We start from the raw sequence: 20,309 nt of genomic DNA, 5'->3' as shown, positions 1-20,309 counted from the left end.
TGTTCCCTCAAAAATTATTCCTGGTGAGGAATAATTTCTGAGTCCAGAGCCAGGAGTCAGCTCTGAGCACTGACAGGTGTGTCCCTCCACCACACACACACAAAAGAAAAAGTTAAATCAGTATAATATAAAGGTAGTCAGTGTTTAGATAAAACAAGAAATTATGCGTATGGCAAAAGAATTTCAATACTCCAAAATCCAATCAAGATAGTAAAGAAGTCAGTTTGGGGATTAGTAAACAAAAATAATATCCATTCATTATTTGGGACATGCTTATGCTAAAAATTATTATTTTCCTGGCATTCAAATTTACCTGGCCATCCTGTATTTTATTTGTTGGTCTTCACAGAATATAGTGGCTATTTGGTCCTTGTTGTGTCAAAAAGGAATTGATCACATTGTATCAAAGAACAAAATAATCAATCCCAAGAGCCAATACCCATTCAGTTGCTACTCATATGGGAAAATCTGACATGAGCATTATGTGTCCTTTACTTTTTCTCTAAATTGGATAAAAATGCTTCACAGTGTTTCACCTCATTTATTATATCAATTATTCATCATATCAACTCTTTATTCTGATTCTCAAGTACTAAGCTACTAACACCTAGATTCCCCGTGTATATGCCCATAAGACATGACTAAAATGAGTCTCTGAGCCAGAGTATACATGCCTATTAATAATAGACCCAGGGCTGGAGCGATAGCACAGAGGATAGGGCGTTTGCCTTGCACACGGCCGACCTGGTGGGCCCAGGTTCGATTCCTCCACCCCTCTTGGAAAGCCTGGCAAGCTACCAAGATTATCTCACCAGCACGGCAAAAGCCTGGCAAGCTACCTGTGATGTATTCAATATGCCAAACACAGTAACAAGTCTCAAAATGGAGACCTTACTGGGCTTGCTCAAGCAAATCGATGAACAACGGGAGGACAGTGCTACGGTGCCCTGCCACTGATGCAAGGTAGGTTGGTGGGGGATGGGGTGGGGGTGGTAGAAGGGATAACTGGGAACATTGGTGGGGGATAATGGAAACTGGTGGAGGGATGGGTAAACTATCATTGCATGCAAACACGAAAGTTTGTAAGTTTGTAACTATACCCCACAGTGTTTCACTAATAATAAATTAATTAATTAAAAGGAACATTTAAGATGAAGCCAAGGATGAAAACTATTACAAGAAAGAAATCTTGTCTATTTTTCGTTTTAGGTTTTGGTTTTGTTTCTTTCTTCTTATTCTCATGAATAATGTCCTTGTGAGACTGCAACAATTCTTTTAAAGAAATTTAAAGATCAAATATGTAATATGTGGAATATACCCATTAATTCTATATTAATTGTAGTGGATAACTATATTCAAAAATAACATCCATAACACTAGAGATACAAATTTCCATAACCATGTCTTACAAAAGTCTCATCTCCTTTTTTTTTTAATACATCTAATGACAAGTAAATCCATTGTTTCAATAGACTCCCTGTCTTAATTTGAGGATGTGGGGGCTGAGTCTGGAATTAATCCTCACACATGCAAAGCAAGTGCTCTGAACCACATCCCAGTCCCTAGACTCCTCATTGCAAAAAAATAAGTATAAGATAGTTCTATGACATCATGGTATACATATCTAATACAAAGTCTTCTAAGAAAGGTTATTTATTCTTTGCCAGAGAGCCGCTCTTGGGAGGCAACTCGTGACCTCAGTAGGGCATGAAGGACAAGCTGCTACCGCCCCCCTTCCCATGAGACTGCAGTTGCCCCATCACCACCGGCTCATACCTGGCTTTCCAATAAGCTCTGAGGCGGCGGCCACCTTGTATGCAGTCCAGATGCATTTCTGCCAAAAGCCGCTGGGTTTCAAGATTTGTTTCTGAGTCTCTGGGATCATGGCTGTTAATCAGCTTGATCAGGAGCTAGAAAAGCCATATGTAGGCAGCGACTTGGGGTCTCGTTAGGATGGGGAGGAAGGGCCCGGTTCCAGCCCCATCTGGTGAGGCCCTGCGTGTCTCATCACTGCAGGCCCAAACGTGACTGTCAGGTGGCCTCTGGAGGATGATGGTTACCGGGCCACCAGAGGGAACAGGCCAAGGCACAAAACTTATTCCCACCTGGAGTGGCCCAGCACCAGTAATCTACCATAGGAACAGGATGCATTTCTGCCAAAAGCCTTTGGGTTCTGAGATTTGTTTCTGAGTCTCTGGGATCATGGCCATTAAGCAGCTCAATCAGGAACCAGAGAGGCCATGCCTCCAATTATATAGCTGAGCCGGAGGTGGTTTGTGGGTGTGTGGCCACATACCTAACTTTTGGCTGTTTACTTTCTTGGTAAACTTTGCCCCATGTTTTTGTGGTCTAGCCAAAGGTACAGCAGCAATTTGGGGGTATCTAAAAGTCTGATGGTACCATCAGGCTGCTGATGCACTCGCCTCACAGGTACAGATTGACCTGCTGGCAGCACCATACCCCCTCCCTGTTGCAGTTTCTACAATGATAGTGGTCTCACAGAGAGTAGCACACTTAGCTGTTCTTCTCACACACATACATGGTTCACCAGACACCACTGTGGGGCCCACACTGTGTCATATAGTGCAGTACTAGGGATCAAACTTGCATCTCCAATCTCACATTTGAAAGTAACAGCACACTATAGCTGAGCATTCCATAGACTCTGTTTTATTTTTAGTTTCATTTAGGTAAAATGGTTACATAATGTTGACATGCCTTGTTTTGATGTACACTGCACCTTTACCCCCCACCAAAGTGCCCAAAACTATCCACCAAGGTCCTTATGTTACTCCTAGTCTGCCTTGTCATTCCCTCTCACTCTTCTCCTCTTTTCTTGGGAATCCCAGTTTTGTAATCCAAGGTCAAGGGTTTGTCACTATTCGATGTGTTCTTTTCTCTTGCTTTTTTCTTTTTTGTTTTTTGGGGGTTTTGTTTTGAAGTCACACCCAGTATTGCTCAGGGGTTATTCCTGACTCTGTTTGGAGGACCATATGGGATACCAGGGATGAAATCCACGTCAGCTGTGTCCAAGGCAAGCATCCTCCCTTCTATACTATCACTCGACTCTCTTGTTTCTTTTTTTCTTGATAAAGACAGTGATATCATCTGGTATTTGTCCTCCTCCTTCTGACGTCACTTAACATGATGTCTTCCACTTCAACAAAAATTACAGAATACTTCAAATTGTTGAATTTTCTTACACCCATGTAATGTGCCCTTACTTTATTTTTACATTTAAACAAGATGATTCAGGTATTAACATCATATTCAGGGCAGATGAGCATATATTTTATAAGCACATTAGTGGAAAAAGAACAAAATACCAGCGAAGAAGTACCAATACCTTTACAATGAAGATGTACTTTTGCTCCTAGTGAGAATAATAATAGTTCGGACATTGATTTACCCATGAATTTACCTTAAATAAGGTATGGACACCAGTGCCAAAATATACATATATATATATACATATATATATATATACAGGCTTAACTTTAGTACTCAGCCTCCTTCTAAATTGCTTGTTCCTTGTTTTGGCTAATCTCACCAAATTGGCTTAGATGAGAGCAGAATTGAATTTGTATTTTGCAGCTATTTAAAAAAGAACAAGAAATATGGTGCTGCCAGCAGGTCAACCTGTAATTGCGGAGCAAGTGCATCAACAGCCTGATGGTGGCTTCAGGCTTCCTGATACCCAAAATTGCTGCTGTGCCTTTGGTCAGACTCCGCCAATTTGGAACCAAGTTTACCAAGAAATTAAACAGCCAAAAGTTAGGCATGTCAGAGCCATGCCCACAAACCACCTCCAGCTCAGCTATATAAGCTCATTTATTGGCCTTATTTCAGAGACCCATAAATAAATCTCGAAAGAGATCAAAAGACACAGTTAAGCTCAGACCAACACATGACTGAACAGACACGGGTAAACTAGAGGGGGAAGGGTTGGCCTGTGCACACCCAAGCAGAGCCCCTGGCAGCTACTTGCTTCCACAATTCAAACTCCCTGCATAGCTCCAACCTGACTCCATCATCTCAGGATTGACCTCACCAAGATAGAATCTGCTGAAAATTCGGGTATGCAAGTTTTGTGACTGAAATCTCCAGGCTTTCTTGGGGTCAGAATGAGTTACTCCCTCCCACCTCCCTGTACTTCTGGAAGCCATGGCCATCACATCCACACCCTAAAGCAGCCACCCATTTGAAAAGCTACTCCAGCCTTACTGTCCTGATAAAAATACTGAATTCCCCGAACAAACACCATGACCTCTTAGCACTTGTATTGCAAACTATAATGCACAAAAGGAAAAGGAGAGAGAGAGAACAAGAAGGAAAGTGCCTCCCATAGGCTGGAGTGTGGGTGTGGGGTGTTGGGGGATGGTGGTAGGGATAAAGGAGATATTGGTGGTGGGAGAGGTACACTGGTGGAGGGGTGGGTGCTGGATCATTGTATGACTGAAACCCAATTATAAACAGCTTGGTAATGGTCTATCTCACAGATATTGAATTAAAATTTCTTTAAAAAATTAGGGGGTACGGTGCTGCCAGCAGGTCAATCTGTACCTGTGGGGCGAGTGCATCAGCAGCCTGATGGTGCCTTCAGACTTCCTGATACCCAAAAAACTGCCACTGTGCCTTTGGTCAGACCCCAACAACTTGGGGTCAAATTTACCGAGAAATTAAATGGCCGAAAGCTAGGTATGTGGGAGCCACACCCACAAAACACCTCCGGCTCAGTTATACAAGTTCATTTATTGGCCTTATTTCAGAGACCCATAAATCTCGAAAGACATCAAAAGCCACAGTGAGAGCCTGTGGTGCAGCTCATTGCAGGCAAGAGGGTGCGACCTACAGGGCATAGTCCAGTCATCTCTGGAGATGATGGAAACAAGGGCCAGGATCCAGAGAAACTCAAAGAATCTCTGAACTGAGCAGCAAACTGCAGAGATGCCTCCAGAATTTAAGTCAAGCCGACTTCACCAGGGTGCCTCAGACAGGGGCAGGCATCAACCCTCTACCTGCCCCCTAAAAACCCCATAGCTGCCAACTTCCAGAACTCAATGAGAAGTGCAGATACGCAGGTTCAGTGACAACAAACTCCAGGTCTTAAGGGGTAAGGGATGGACTGGTCCTTTGCATCCCCCCATACTCATGGGACTCTGGAAGTCATGCCCACAAACTGCTTCTAGCTGCTACTTAAGCTCCTTAATGGCCATTATCCAGAGACACACAAAAGAATATCCAAACCAAGCAGCTTGCTGCCGAGATTTCTCCAGACCCTAATTACCTAATATTTTAGAATTCCAGAAGCACCACGTGACATCTTATACTATTCATAACAAGCAATATAAAAGAAAGTAAGGGGGGAGATTGTCTGCCATTGAGGCTGGGGGAGGGGTGGGAGGGGGAGATACTGGGGACCTTGGTGGTGGAGGATGTGCACTGGTGGAGGGTTGGGTGATCGATCATAGTATGAATGAAATTCGAACAGGAAAGCTTTGTAACTGTATCTCACAGTGATTTTTAAAAAAATTTAAAAATAATAGTAAAATAAAATTAACATCTGAATTAAAAAAAAAGTAATGTGGAGTTCATGCCCAATCCAATCAGCTTAATCAATGACTGAATAAATAGCAATACTCCTACTTAAAAAAAAATTCTTTTTAAAGAAATGTGGAGTTCGGGCTGGAGAGATAGCACAACGGGTAGGGCGTTTGCCTTGCACACGACCGACCCGGGTTCGATTCCCAGCATCCCATATGGTCCCCTGAGCACCACCAGGAGTAACTCCTGAGTGTAGAGTCAGGAGTAGCCCCTGTGCATCGCCAGGTGTGGGCCCCCCCCCAAAAAAAAGCAAAAATAAATAAATAAATAAAGTAATGTGGAGTTCATGCCCAATTCAATCAGCTTAATCAATGGATGAATAAATAGCAGTACTCCTACATTAAAAAAAAGAAAGAAAAGAGCAGTGCATTATGTAATGAGAGCTATGCATTAATTTTAGCGTTGCTAATTCCATGGTTAATTAATCAAGTGTTTCTCTTTTGTGGAAAGCATATGGTGATATAAAATCTGTCAAGAAAACTGGGCTCAGTTGTAGATTTTTGTATCTATTTAAGAGGAATCAATTATATACATAAGCATTACAATAGTACATAGTATAGTAGCCAAAGAGATAATGCAGGGATTAAGGCACTTGCCTGGTCAGGGCCAACCCTGGCTCTATTCTTAGTACCCCATATGGTCCCCTGAGCACTGCCAGGAGTGATTTTTCAACACAAAGCCAGGAAAAACACCAGAATGCTGAAAGTGGTTCCGCCTTAATAATAATAAAATAATAATAATAATAATAATAATAAATATAGAATTTCCCGTGGGTTTCTCCGATGACCAAAAAGTTGTACTGATATCCACAGTCGTTTTTCATGACACTACTATAAAGATGAACTATCAACTATCTAACAAAGCCTGTGTGGAAAGTCTATGTCTTTTTTGTTTCTTTTTGGGTCACACGCAGCGATGCTCAGGGGTTATTCCTGGCTCTACACTCAGGAGTCACTCCTGGTGGTGCTTGGGGAACCATATGGGATGCTGGGGATTGAACCCAGGTCTGCCGCGTTCAAGGCAAACGCCCTACCCGCTGTGCTATCACTCTGGCCCTGGAAAATCTATGTCTTAATATAGTTAATCTATTTTATATAACCATTTTACTCCCAAAATTATGGACGCTCTGAGTAAAGATGTCATATTTTTATAGTCTCACATCTCCCACAACACCTACGACAGTGTCTTGACATAGCAGCTGTTAAAAAAACATTTGTTGACTATTTCACTATGACCATAAGTTTATTACCAAAATAAACACAGTAATGTTCACCATTTTACAACTGTGAATCATAAAATGAATGATACTAACATAATAAAGGATGAATGATACTAACATAATAAAGGAATTTTGACCAGATTCAAGATAAAGTATATTAAACACACACAAACTGGGAAAAATCTCTTCCAACATAAGTAGCTTTGAGACCCGGGGTTTAATTACTTTCTACATCCCATGAAGCAAGGTTAAAACATCTGCCCATCGCTATTTCAAGTCCCCTTCTAAGCACCAGTCAGCAGTGTTTGTCTTACTCCTTTTCCCTTCCCTTTTTCTGGTTGCAGTTTTTGTATTGACTACAGCTCACACAGCAGTTGCTTTGCTCTTGCTCCTTGGTTGTAGGCTGGGGATGGAACTCAGCTTCACCAACCTCAGCTTGCCGTGCCCAAGCTCCCTCTGCAATCTTATAAACTCACAAATTTCACATTCATTTAAAGAGAAGTTTGCCCAAGAACAAGAAACAGTCTGAGTGTAAGATTGAGAAAAATACTTCAAGGATCCAGGAATGTGGTTGAAGTAGCAAAGCATGTGCCTTGCACTATATGTTCCATATACCCAGAACTGCTATATGTGCTTTAAAAAAAATTGCTTCAAGCTGAACCCAAAATTCATACTCTATCCAAATCCAGATCCCTTAAAATAGCTAGAGAAAATGTGTATAATTTTATTTATTCACTGTCAAAACCTAAAACATAAAGTGGACATAAAAAGATGCATTTTTCTGATTCAGTTCAAGGCAAATCATCTCTAATTTATTTATGAAAATAGCTAAAAGAGGTGGTGGAAAATTGCCTTCAGAATCAGAGTGATTGGAATTTTGTCTCATCTGGAGAAAATGATTTACTTTTGGACTGGTCTAAAGCATGAGGCAGCACCACAAAAAAAGAAATGAATTTGTCTCCAGAGAGTCCCAGTATAGATAAATGGGATGACTCTTTTTCCTCCTTTCTGAACTTTCTGTAAGTGCTTTTCATGCACAGTAACATGTTTCATTTCCATCCATTTCTCTTTAATAAAAGGCAGGTACTTTTAGGTCCTCACCATTGCCAACTAATGTTCATTTTAAGACATTGTTCTCAGCGGTCATCTTACCTGAATGAGCACTTTTCACTCAGATCATGTTTTGCTTTGTTCATTAAAACAAGGACACGCTGCCCTTATTAGAATCCTTTTTTTCTTGTCAGTTTTATTTCTCTGGCTTGTTCTCATTCTTCTACGTGCTTCCTATAGATGCTCTATCTGCTTCCTAGATGCTCTACTAAGCTGTTAAAATCCAATGTCATTTCTCTTGTGTCTGACATTCCCTGTTTCAAAAATGTGAGCCCAAGCACCTTCAACAGGCCCTTTTTGTCTCCATCCGTAACTCCAGTGCTGCTGAGCCGAAAGCATCCTTGAGGGCTGAATCCAAATCCCACTGAATGCCACAGATTTTCACTCAGGGGCAGATACCTGGGCCTGTTCTTTTGCCCAAGGCAGAAATGCAAGTAATGAACATTGCCTTCTCACTCTCTTTCTCTGGGAGAAGTAGATGTGGGAGACATGAAGGCTATCGGAGGGGAAGGAGGAATCTAAGGAAGAAACGAAAGTATTAAAAGATAAAAGCATTTCTCTGAGGCAGTGAAGAGACAAATGGTAGTAATGGGATACCTCCTCATCTCTCATCTCCATTTCTTTTCCAGGCCCAAGAGGTGATGTTCCAGCTGAGAAACCAGGAATCCAGGCACCTGTGATGGGGCAAAAAAGAAAATCTTAGGTGACTTATTTCTCTCTCCGACTCTTTTGGAGCAGTGTTGGACTTTGTGGAGGCATATCAACTTTATGGACTGCAGTTGATATGCCTGAAAGATATATATCAGTTGATATATATCAGTTGGTTAAAACATACAAACTCCACAACACCCAAAAGGAGAGAGAGAACACAGGGGATTGCCCTGCCACAGAGACAGGGGGGATGGGGGGATGGGGGTGGGAGGGATATTATCCATGGTGGTGGAAAATGGGCACTGGTGGAGGGATGGGTATCTGATCATTGTATAATTGAAACCAAAGCACAAAAAATTGTAAATCTACAACTGTTAAAAAAAATAAAATAAAATAAAGGGAAAAAAAACATACAAACTATCCCTAGCCCTCCCCAGGCCCTCCCTCCTCTTCCCAATATGAGCTCCCCCATCTCCCATGATAGAGGAGAAAGGAGTGAAGCCTCGCACACAGTCCAAGTGCTCTTCCTGTTGCTGGAATAGTGCTCAGGACATTCTAAATATGTTTAATAGCTGTCCTTGCGCAGCAGATCACTGACATACTTAGAGGGAAGTATTAGAAAGATTTTTTTCTCAAAAGAGAGACTCCCTTTTACACAGTGACTCTTCCTAATCGTAGATTCTGACTGTGTCTTTCAGCCTGGGTCTTATAGAGAGAAACAAAACTTGCTGTTTCTCTAGAGATTCCAGGCCTTTCTGAGGCAAGAAAGCAAACAATTGGCATAGGATCTAAAAAAAGTATTGCTTGGGACCTGGGAGTGTGCATTTAGCTTAAAATGGGATAATAACTCTTCTGGTATCTAGCGCTGCTGGGACGATTAAATGAGATAATGTGGGGCATTTATAACACAGTATCCAACACACATTACATGGTCAATAAATACTTTTATCTGAAACAAAATGCAGAGGCTGCTGATGAAATACTGGTTTTCAGTTATAAGAGCAGGTATTTCCTGAGCTGTATTGAACGGATTTTCTTTTCCTTCAGGAATTTTCTGAGAGCAGAAGTCAACCTATTAATAACTCCATATTTAAATTTTAAGTTATGATGGAAAGAATTTTCTGGGGATAGACAGTGGTTGTTTTGGCATAATTTTGTAACATTTTCTTGGAATTTCATCAAATTTTATCAATAGGGCTCTCAAATTTCACTGAGTAATTTAGACTATCTCAAGCAAGGGATTCCTGTTAGTTCAAACTTTTCCCACAAATAGAATTATTCTTAAGCGGACAGAAAACATTTTATTTTATATTTATGCTATTATATAAATAACAGTATAAAACTGCACTTACCTAGAAACAATTGAATTACTTACAAGCTGAAAAAATCTGATACAGTGATAGTATCTAACCTACTACATCCAATATATTTATCTTGCGTAAGGATTTCAAACACTTTGCAGTTCTGAATGTGTGTTTCTATTACAATTTCATGATTTATCAAATGAGACATTAAAACTGCAAGATATTGCCCAAGGCCACAGCTTAGCCCCTGCAGGAACCCACACTTGAGCCTTGTAGTTCAAGGCTCTTACATTTCTAGAAAGTCCCATTCAAGCTGTCTTCAATATTTGCAGGAGGGGGAATGGGCCCTATACAGCTGTGGTTTACTCCAGAGCTCTGTACTTACTCTGTGCTTACTTGTCATTACTGGGCTCAGAGGACTATACGTGCAGGAGATAAAACTGAGGTTTAACATGTGCAAGGAAAGAGTTTTAACCCTTTACTATATCTCAAGCTGACTTCTGCATCGCTCTGTTTCAAAGGGAAAAAAGGTATTTAATGACTGAACCAATATTTAGTTTCACAGCTATCTATCATAGTCTTTGTTGATAACTCTATGCTTGAGCTTTAAAGTTTCCTTCTGTTTGCTTTTGTGTTGAGATCAAACTTAGCCATGCTCCAGAGTTACTCCTGGCTCTGTGCTCAGGGAACCACTTCTAGTGGGCACAAGGAACCACATGGGGTTCTGGGAATCGTAAGCAGGCCAACTGCATGCACGGCAAGCACTCTACCCACTGCTCATCTTATTATTACTCAGGTCCCAGTTTTCTTCATTTTTTAACAATTTTTTAGGCTGGGTCAGTGGGTCAATGGTAAGCATCTTGCAAATATGAGGCTGTGAATATGATCCCCAGTACCACAAAAAAATATCAAGTAGATAATTTTTATCAATGTTTGAAGCAGCCGGTTGGAATGAAGGTTGGCAATGAGTTGTTAACAAATTATAAAGCCAAGATGTGGTTCAAAGAAATTACTCTGTGCCGAAAATAGGTAAAGGAATATACATGATAACCTTTCAGTACCTCTATTGCAAACCATAATATAATACCTAAGAGAAGAGGGAAGAGAGAGAGAGAGAGAGAGAGAGAGAGAGAGAGAGAGAGAGAGAGAGAAGTTCCTGCCATAGAGGCAGGCTACGGAGGAACAGGGTGGAAACTGGGGTCAGTGGTGGTGGGAAATGTACACTGGTGAAGGGACAGGTGATGGAACACTGTATGACTGAAACCCAATCATGAGCAACTTTGTAACTGTGTATCTCGTGGGGAGTCAATTTTTAAAAATGTTTTAATTTCTCTGTCACTAACCCTAAAGGGATCAAGAAAGCAAAAAGGCCAAATCAGCTCATTGGACACAGAAATTGAGGCCAATAAGACTCAAACTGATGCCAGCTTTAACCAGAGAAGGCTAGATGGCTACAGGGAGAAGATCCGGCAGGAAAATAAGCTGTGATAAGAACATGAAAGTGGACCACCTAAAGTTCAAGGCTCTTTCCCTAGGCAACACTCTAACAACAGACTCTTGTCTATATAAGAAGCCCTGAGTGGGGGCAGTTTGGGAGAAAACCTAGAAAACCAGCTTTGAAAAGGCAAGAGGCACATTTCCCCATCCTGGGGGTTGCCAGCAATTTAAGATGTGTAATCCTTTTAACCCCCAGGTTTCTCTCCCTTTTGTGAGGCCTGTGTTCACCCTTGAATATATTACCCTCTCTCCTCCTGCATAATCTCTAAATGAAATTGTTGCACTTCATTGTTTGTCAGTTGTTTTTAAAATGGGAAGATGACCTGAGTAAGCCAAAGCTACTCACATGATCCCTTTAGATCTAGTTAGAGGTTAGAGGGAGAAAAGTGAGATGTGAAGTAAGAGAGAGCCCATAGACAGGGCCACATAGGAAGGAGTCCAGGTCCCCTGTTGAGAGTGACCTGGCCTATAGACAGCAGGAAAATGAGGGCCGCAGTTTTGCAGCCACAAGGCACTGAATCCTTCCAACAATGATGATCTGTTGCGGCTGGAGCAATATCACAGCAGGTAGGGCTTTTGCCTTGCACGCAGATGATCTGGGTTTGATTCCCAGCATCCCATATGGTCCCCCGAGCACTGTCAGGAGTAGTTCCTGAGTGCATGAGCCAGGAGTAACCCCTGTGCATCGCTGGGTGTGACCGAAAAAGCAGAAAAAACAAAACAAAACAATGATGATCTGTTAAATCACCCTCTGAGCGCCGGAAAGGAACGCAGGCTAGGTGGGCCTGGGGGTAGCTCTATGGCAAAAAAGCATTTGTTTTGCCAGTGAAAGGTAAAAAATTCTTGGCCTGTCTGTGGTCCCAGCAATTCTGCTGTTTGGGAGGCTCAAGCCTTTAAGAGAGAGCGCAACTCCTGACAAGCACCACAACTTAAAAAATGTGAGTACTTCACCCTGAGTGTGAACCCTCAGCAAACATTTATATGTGAGCCCCCCCAGCGAACCTTGGTGAGCACTAAGAAAGTGCTGCTTCAAAAGTGTGCAATCCTGAACATCGCAACAATAAAAGGAAGGAAAGGGGGAAATTAAATTAAAACAAGAAGGAATCGTGGGGCCAGAGTGATAGCTCAAAAGGCTGAAACACATGATTTTCATGCAGGAGACCCATTGTAATCCCTGGCACTGCATGCTCCCCCAAGGACTGCCAGAAGTGACCTCTGAGCACCTCCATGTCTGTGCCTTCCCAAATACACACAAACAGTCCTGTCCAGTTGTAGCTCTCTAATCCGTATCCTCTCGTTGAGTATCCTCTATCCTGAACTTCACAGATAGATCTCTCTGAACTTCCCTGGATCATTTCCTAGCCTATATTATACCCTCACTACACCCCCAATATGGGTATTCCTGGCCTGTTTTGCCCAAACTTATTCCATCCTCCAACCTGAATACCATCCACAGACACACAGCCTGCTATACGCAATTCCCTATCCCCTATCAATGCATGTGCGCACACACACAGACACACAGACACAGACACACAGACACACAGGCACACACACAGACACAAACACACACACACACGCACACCACTAAGACCACTACACCTCACCTGTGGAGTTCCAGTATGGAATGATTTAGCCCAAGGAACACACCAATTAATTCAGTCAGCATTACCAGAAAGTTATTACCCTTCCAAGAACAGTGAGGAGGGCTGGGCCTCTCAGTAGAGAAGTTGTCCTCTCTTTTTTACCTCTTCCTCAAGCCAGGCATAAGCAGAGAGTCAGTCATACTTTCTAAGCTCTGAGTATGACAGCAATTTCTGTAGATTCCAGAATCAGACTACCCTCTAATTGACTGAAGTCATTCTCTTTCCAAAGGGAAAAAAACTGGATTTCAAACCCACTGGCCCAAATCCTTTGATTTTGCCCTAGCCAGTCTCTCAAGGGACGGGGGCAAATACTTTGCATGGGGAAGCCCGTTTTGACCTCCAACATGGCCAGGAGTACTGTTTCCAACCCACACTCCCACTTCCAGTCCCAAGCAGGGAATGGTGCCTGAGCACCACTGGGTTTGGCTCAAAAACAAACAAAATTCCTTTGATCTCTCCTTCCTCTGGCTCTGAAAGCCTCTTTGCTCCAGGGTATTACTGGTATTTTCTCCACCCCTTGACTCCACACCTCGATTCCAGGAGCAAGCCTTACTTCCTCTCTTTCGTGACTTTCTCATCTGTCCTATTGCAGGTTTACATTTGTAAGATGGTCACTATGATTTCTCAGTCTGTATTTCTCCAAATATATCCTTATATCTGAACCAAACTTCTCTGAGGCATTAGGATAAGTGGCATAAGTATAGAGTTAATAGAGTTAATTAATGCTACCTTCAAAAAGCAAATGATGGAATATCTGCAAAAGCATAAATAATCTTAACTATACTATACCAACCCCCCTGAGATATTTATTGCCCTTCTTTTACAGATAAGGTAATTAGAACTCAGAGAGGCTAAGTGTCAAAGGGCACAGAGCAGCAAGCAGCAGAGCTGGGAAACCAACTCTGCAGACTGCCTCTGGAGAGCATCCACGTAACCATCTGCTAAACATTATTAGGTGTCAGAATCACTGTGCTGAGTAGTGTGTGTGTGTGTGTGTGTGTGTGTGTGTGTGTATGAAAGAGAGAGAGAGAGAGAGAGAGAGAAAGAAAGAAAGAGAGATTTATGTGATGAAGAGAAGAAACTGGGGAAAATTTCCAAAAAGAAAGTTGGCCTCTAAGCTGTGATAGAAAAATTAAGATCAGGGTTACTAACACAGAGATAAAGGTTGGGGAAATGAAAGGAACTCGATCTAACAGTGTAAACGTGCATGTTCTGGTACTAACTCATAGAGGGGAGTTGTGGGAACTCAGCCTGGAGAGATAAGTAGAGACCAGATCATGCTGCTGAGAAAGTCAAGCTGAGGATTTTTCCCTCAATTACAAGGTAAGAGGAGAGGCCTAAGAAGGTTCTTTTGAACACAGGATTCAGTAGAAGGAAGAAACCGCTCAATATAATGAGTGACTAGACTCGGAACATAAAAAGAATTAAGAAATCATTCCAACAGCTAATATTTAGATATTTAGAATAATTCTAGTTTTAATAACAGAAAAAGATTAAATTGTACTTGGAACTGAATTTTGCCTCTTTTTGATAGTCAATTCTAGCAGGAGGAAGTTCTTTTTTGCTTCCTCCATGAAACAATCCAAGAAAAATCTGTATAGGACCAGACAAGTATAAAGAGTTACCAGGATCAAAAATAAAAGAGTTACCAGGCTCATCTGAATTTTATGAAGGCTTATTTCTGTATAGAAAATTTTCATAAGTTCAGTGATGCCCTTTATAGTAGTAACCACTAAATAAAGTGACTGAAGAATTACACACTAGGTGTTCCTTTCTGGGGCCAGAGAGATAATACAACAGGTAGGGTACCTGCCTTGCATAGGTTCAATTCCTGGCATCCCATATGGTCCCCTGAACCTCTGCCAGGAGTGATCCCTGAACACAGAGCCAGAAGTAAGCCCTGAGCACCACTAGGTATGGAGGAATGAAAGAAGGAAGGAAGGAAGGAAGAAAGAAAGAAAGGGAGGGAGGGAGGGAGGGAGGGAGGGAGGGAGGGAGGATATTGTTGATCTATATATTTCACATCATCACTGTAAAGTGTAGAACTGTACTCCTGGCAGTGCTTGGGAGACCATTTGGGATACCAGGGATTGAACCCAGGTCAACCTCATAAAAGGCAAATGCCCCCTCAGCTATATTGCTCCAGTCCCTAACATGCCCCAGTATTTTAAGGAGGTTAATTATTATGAATATACAATCTAAATACTCACTTTAATTCAACACATATTTTCAGAGAATTGCAAATCAAAAGAACAATGAGTACCACTAGGGAGAATGACATATATCAATAGGACTGAAAACAACTAGTGTTCGCTGGGAAGTAGTAGCAAAGGAACTCTCGTTCTCCATTGGTAGGAAGGCTGGCTGCTTTAGCCTTTATTAATAACAGTGTGGAGACATCTCCAAAATAAGAATAGGACTCGCATATGACCCAGTAATTCTACCTCTATGCATCCACATTCCCCAGAAAAATATTAATTTGAAAAGATATATGCACACTTACATTTATTGCAGTGCTTACATTTATTAAGTACAAGAGCCAGGATATAGAAACAATCTAAATGTCCAATGACAGATAAATAAATAAAGAAGTTGTAGCATATAAGAGGCACATGAGAAAATGCTCTACGTCACTAATCATCAGGGAGATGCAGATCAAAACAACAATGAGGTATAATCTCACACCATAGAGACTGGCACACACCCAAAAGAACAAAAGCATCCAATGCTGGCGTGAATGCGGAGAGAAAGAGACTCTCCTTCACTGCTGGTGGGAATGCCAACTGGTTCAGTCCTTTTGGAAAACTGTATGGACGTTTCTCAAAAAATTAGAAATTGAGTTCCCATTTGGCCCAGCCATACCACTTCTGAAAATATACCCCGGAGATTCAAAAAAAGGATAGTAGAAATGACATCTGCACTCGTATGTTCATTGCAGCACTGTTTATAATAGCCAGAATCTGGAAAACACCCGAATACCTGAGAACAGATGCCTGGCTAAAGAAACTTTGGTACATCTACACAATAGGATACTATGCAGCTGTAGAAAAAATGAAGTCATGAAATTTTCATGTAAGTGGATTAACATGGAGAGTATCATGCTAAGTAAAATGAGTCAGAAAGAGAGGGACAGACATAGGAAGATTGCATTCATTTGTGGAATATAAAGTAACAGTATGGGAGATTTATACTCAAGAATAGTAGAGATGAGTACCAGGAGGATTACTTCATGGACCGGAAACCAGCCTCACATGCTGGGAGAAAAGGCAGTTCAGATAGAAAAGGGACAACCAAATAAAGGATGCTTGGAGGACCCACTCAGGATGGGAGATATGTACTGAGAGTAGACTACAGACTGAATATGATCACCACTTAATACCTGCATTGCAGACTACAACACCCTAAAGGAGAGAGTGATTAAAAAGGGAACCCACCTGCCACAGAAGTGGAGGGGAGAAGGATGGGAGGGGTTTGGGGGAGGGATACTGGGAACACTAGTGGTGAAGAATAGGCACTGAGGGATGGGTACTCGATCATTGTATGACTGAAACGTGAGCACAAAAGTTTGTAAGTCTATAACTGTATCTGATGGTGATTCATTAAAAAATTTAAAAAATTTGGGGGCTGGAGAGATAGCACAGTGGGTAGGGCATTTGCCTTGCACACGGCCGACCCGGGTTCGATTCCCAGCATCGCATATGGTCCCCTGAGCACCGCCAGGAGTAACTCCTGAGTGCAGAGCCAGGAGTAACCCCTGTGCATTGCCAGGTGTGACCCAAAAAGCAAAAAAATTTTTTTTTAATTTAAAAAAGAGGGGCTGTAGTGATAACACAGTGGCTAGGGCGTTTGCCTTGCATGCGGCTGACCCAGTTTCGATTCGCAGCATCCCATATGGTCCCCTGATCACCGCCAGGAGTAATTCCTGAGTGCATGAGCCAGGAGTAACCCCTGTGCAAAACCAGGTATGACCCAAAAAACAAACAAAAAAAAAAGAAGTTGTAGCATATATACAATGGAATACTACGCAGCTTTAACAAAAGATAAAATCATGCAGTTCTATATAGCATGGATGGAATTGGAGGGCATCATGTTACACAAAGTGAGTCAAGTGGAAAAAGTAATTATTGAATGATCTCACTCTCTGTGGCATTCAGAGCAACAAGCAAGGAAACAGTGTCCAGTGATATCAAAGTCTTGACCTTAATTACAAGACTCACATGACTATGCAGTGGGTGGAGAGATAGGGGAGAATGAAGAGGTGAACTAGATGTAACATATAGAAAGTGGGGTAGAGGCTGGGGCACGTTGGTGAAGGTGACGTACAGTAACTGTGTACATCAAAATCATAAAAGTTAGCCTATTCTAGCCATGTTACCTAAACTATAATAAATTTAAAGAAAAAAATGGCTTATTTTTATTGAGACAGGACCCTCCAAAGTGGTACTCAGGTGACCTGGGGGCAATGCCCAGTGAAGCTCTCCTACCTGTCTATAGGGAACCTGATAGTTCAGAGTTCTACCTTGTGATGTTCAGGGCCACCAGGGTCACCCCAGTTGTGGCTTCCAGGGTGACACGTGATGGTGTTATCGGAGAAGAGTGTGGTGCTGGGACTAGCAGCCTAGTGCATGCAAGGTATGTGCTTCCACTCTATGAGCTTTTTCACTGCCCTTCGGACACACTTTTCAGGGAGAGGGGGTTGTCTTCCCTACTGGCCCTCAATGGACTCAGCAACCACTCCTTGGGGTACTAAGGCCACTAGTTTAGTGCTAAGACCTGAGGGTGTGACGCTGCTTGGGCCCTAAGGTACCAGGGATCATCAGGCCTGCCTTGGCAGTGCTAGATAAATCTCTGGAACCACAATCTAGATGCTCAGGAGATCATGACATGCCGGGATCTGCGCATGCACCATGATCCCTATACTATCCCCATAACCCCAAGGTCACACATAACTTTCTCACCCACAAGTAAATTAGTAAATAAGAAATGCACCAAACATGGGGGAAAGTATTCCATGTCCATGCTGGAACATGTTGCAAATACTCTATAAATCCAAAGAGATGCCCACAGTCCACCAATACTACTTAGTATGGCAGCATGAACTGAAAAGCCAGGGGGTAGAAAGAGGGCAGTCTGCAGAAATCTGTCATGCCACACCCAACTCCTTAAGGATCTAGATCTGCACTATCAGATCAAAACACACAATGTCAAGAGTCCCGGCAGCTTTCTTTCTACGCTTGCTATCTACCAGGCTCTGCACTTATTTTGGACAAGTTGCCTTACCCCATTATATTCTTATCCAAAGTGTGGGGGGAGGGGAATCTAAGAATCCATTACATGAAATGCCCTCCACCAAGCACCTAGCCCAGCACCTACTGGAGTGAAGAGGTTCATGAAGTTTCATGTACCTCTTTTTCCATCCCCTCAGCAAGCAGCAAAAAGCAAGCTGTGGAGATTAATGAGTGTGTGTGTGTGTGTGCAGTGGGGAGGGTGCGGCAAGCGGGGGGGGGGGGGGGGGGCGGGGGGGGGGCAGGGAGGCGGGGAATTCCCATAGGCATACAGGCAACAACAACATCTAGCAAATCTGACAAGCAAGTCCCAGAGAGGAAGACAAGCTGGATGTCTGTGTGGTTAGGCCAACATCTCCACCACTGCTCTGCAATTTGCAGGGTGTGAAATGAGAAGGGATAGGGGAATAGAGTGGCACTTAGAAATTACTTTCCATTTTAAAAAATAAAAACTTAGCATCCAAGAAAATCTTTTTTATTTTTCTTTTTGTGTCACACCTGGTGATGCACAGGGGTTACTCCTGGCTCTGCACTTAGTAGTTACTCCTGGCGGTGCTCAGGGGACCATGTGGGATGCTGGGAATCAAACCCGGGTCGGCCACATGCAAGGCAAACACCCTACCCGCTGTGCTATCTCTCCAGCCCCTCCAAGAAAATCTTTGTTCTGAAAATTCAGGGACAGACTCCCCTGAGAACTCTAGTGATTAAAGGACAAGGGGTTGATGACAAAGCAAAGACCCAGTTATCAAAACTGGGATAAAAAATGGGAGCAAGGTTGGAGCTGGGTGACAAATTACCTCAGCAGGGGCAGGGACCACTGGATGCTGAGTCACTGCTACACAGTTCTCTGTCAGTGAGAGATTGACTTTCTAATGGCCACCAGACTTGGGGGCCACAGGGTAGGTGGGCAGTGGGAGGTGGGGGCCTGTGCTCCACCACTAACAATATCCTCAGCTTGATTTTTTTGTTGATTTTTAATTTGAATTGTCAATTTCTTGCTGAGTTGGAATTCTTTATGTAGTCTGGATTTAAACCCTTATCAGAGAAGTGATTTTTCAAATATTTTCTTAAATTCACAAGTTGTCCTTTCACACTTTTAATAATGTCTTTCCATGCACAAATATTTTAAATCTTGGAACTGGAAAGACAGTACAATGGGTAGGGCATTTGATTTGCATGCAGCTGACCCAGATTCAATCCTCAGCATCCCATATGGTCCCTAAGCACTGTCTGGAGTGATCACTAACCAGAAATAATCCCAGAGCATCATCAGATATGTCTCCTCTCCCCCCAAAAAAAATATTTTAAAACTTGGTGATCTTATTTATCTCTTTTTGTTGTTGCCTAACTTTTTGATGTTTGGGGAACCACATGGTTGCAGGAACCTAACTGGGATTCGCCACTTATAAGGCATGCACCTTAATCACTACACAACTCTCCAACTCCATAACACTTCTTTTTTTTTCCCCATAACACTTCTAAGGAAGAAAATATTATATATATAAAATACATATCTGTATTGCTTGAATATTCAATGAATAGTATGCATTTTTAATTATTTTTAAAAAATTTGGGGCCACAGCTTGTCGTGCTTAGGGTTCATTCCTAACTCTGGACTCAGGAATTACTCCTGGTGGGTTCAGGGGACCATATGTGGTGCTGGAGGTCAAACCCAGGACAGCCACTGCAAGGTAATTGCCTTACCGAATTGCTCCAGCCCCCATGCATTAACTTTAATAAAAAACAAAATCACATAAATCAGGGATGTGGCTCAAGACTGAGACTTGCCTTGCATGTGTGAGGACCGGGGTTCCATCTCCAGCATCACGTACTGAACTCCAAGCAGCACCTCAGCACTTCCACATTCAGTGGTGCTTTGGAGCTACTTTCAGATCAGTGCTCTGGGGGGAATCATGCAGTGCCAGGAATCAAGTCTGCACCCAAAGCATGTGCTCAGTCCATCCTTTATCTCTCCACCCTGACTCCATAAAAA

The sequence above is a fragment of the Sorex fumeus genome, unplaced genomic scaffold (genome assembly GCF_029834395.1).
Source record: "Sorex fumeus unplaced genomic scaffold, SorFum_2.1 ptg000098l, whole genome shotgun sequence".
In the NCBI taxonomy this organism is placed as follows: Eukaryota; Metazoa; Chordata; class Mammalia; order Eulipotyphla; family Soricidae; genus Sorex; species Sorex fumeus.
Note: the sequence above shows the minus strand (reverse complement) of the source record.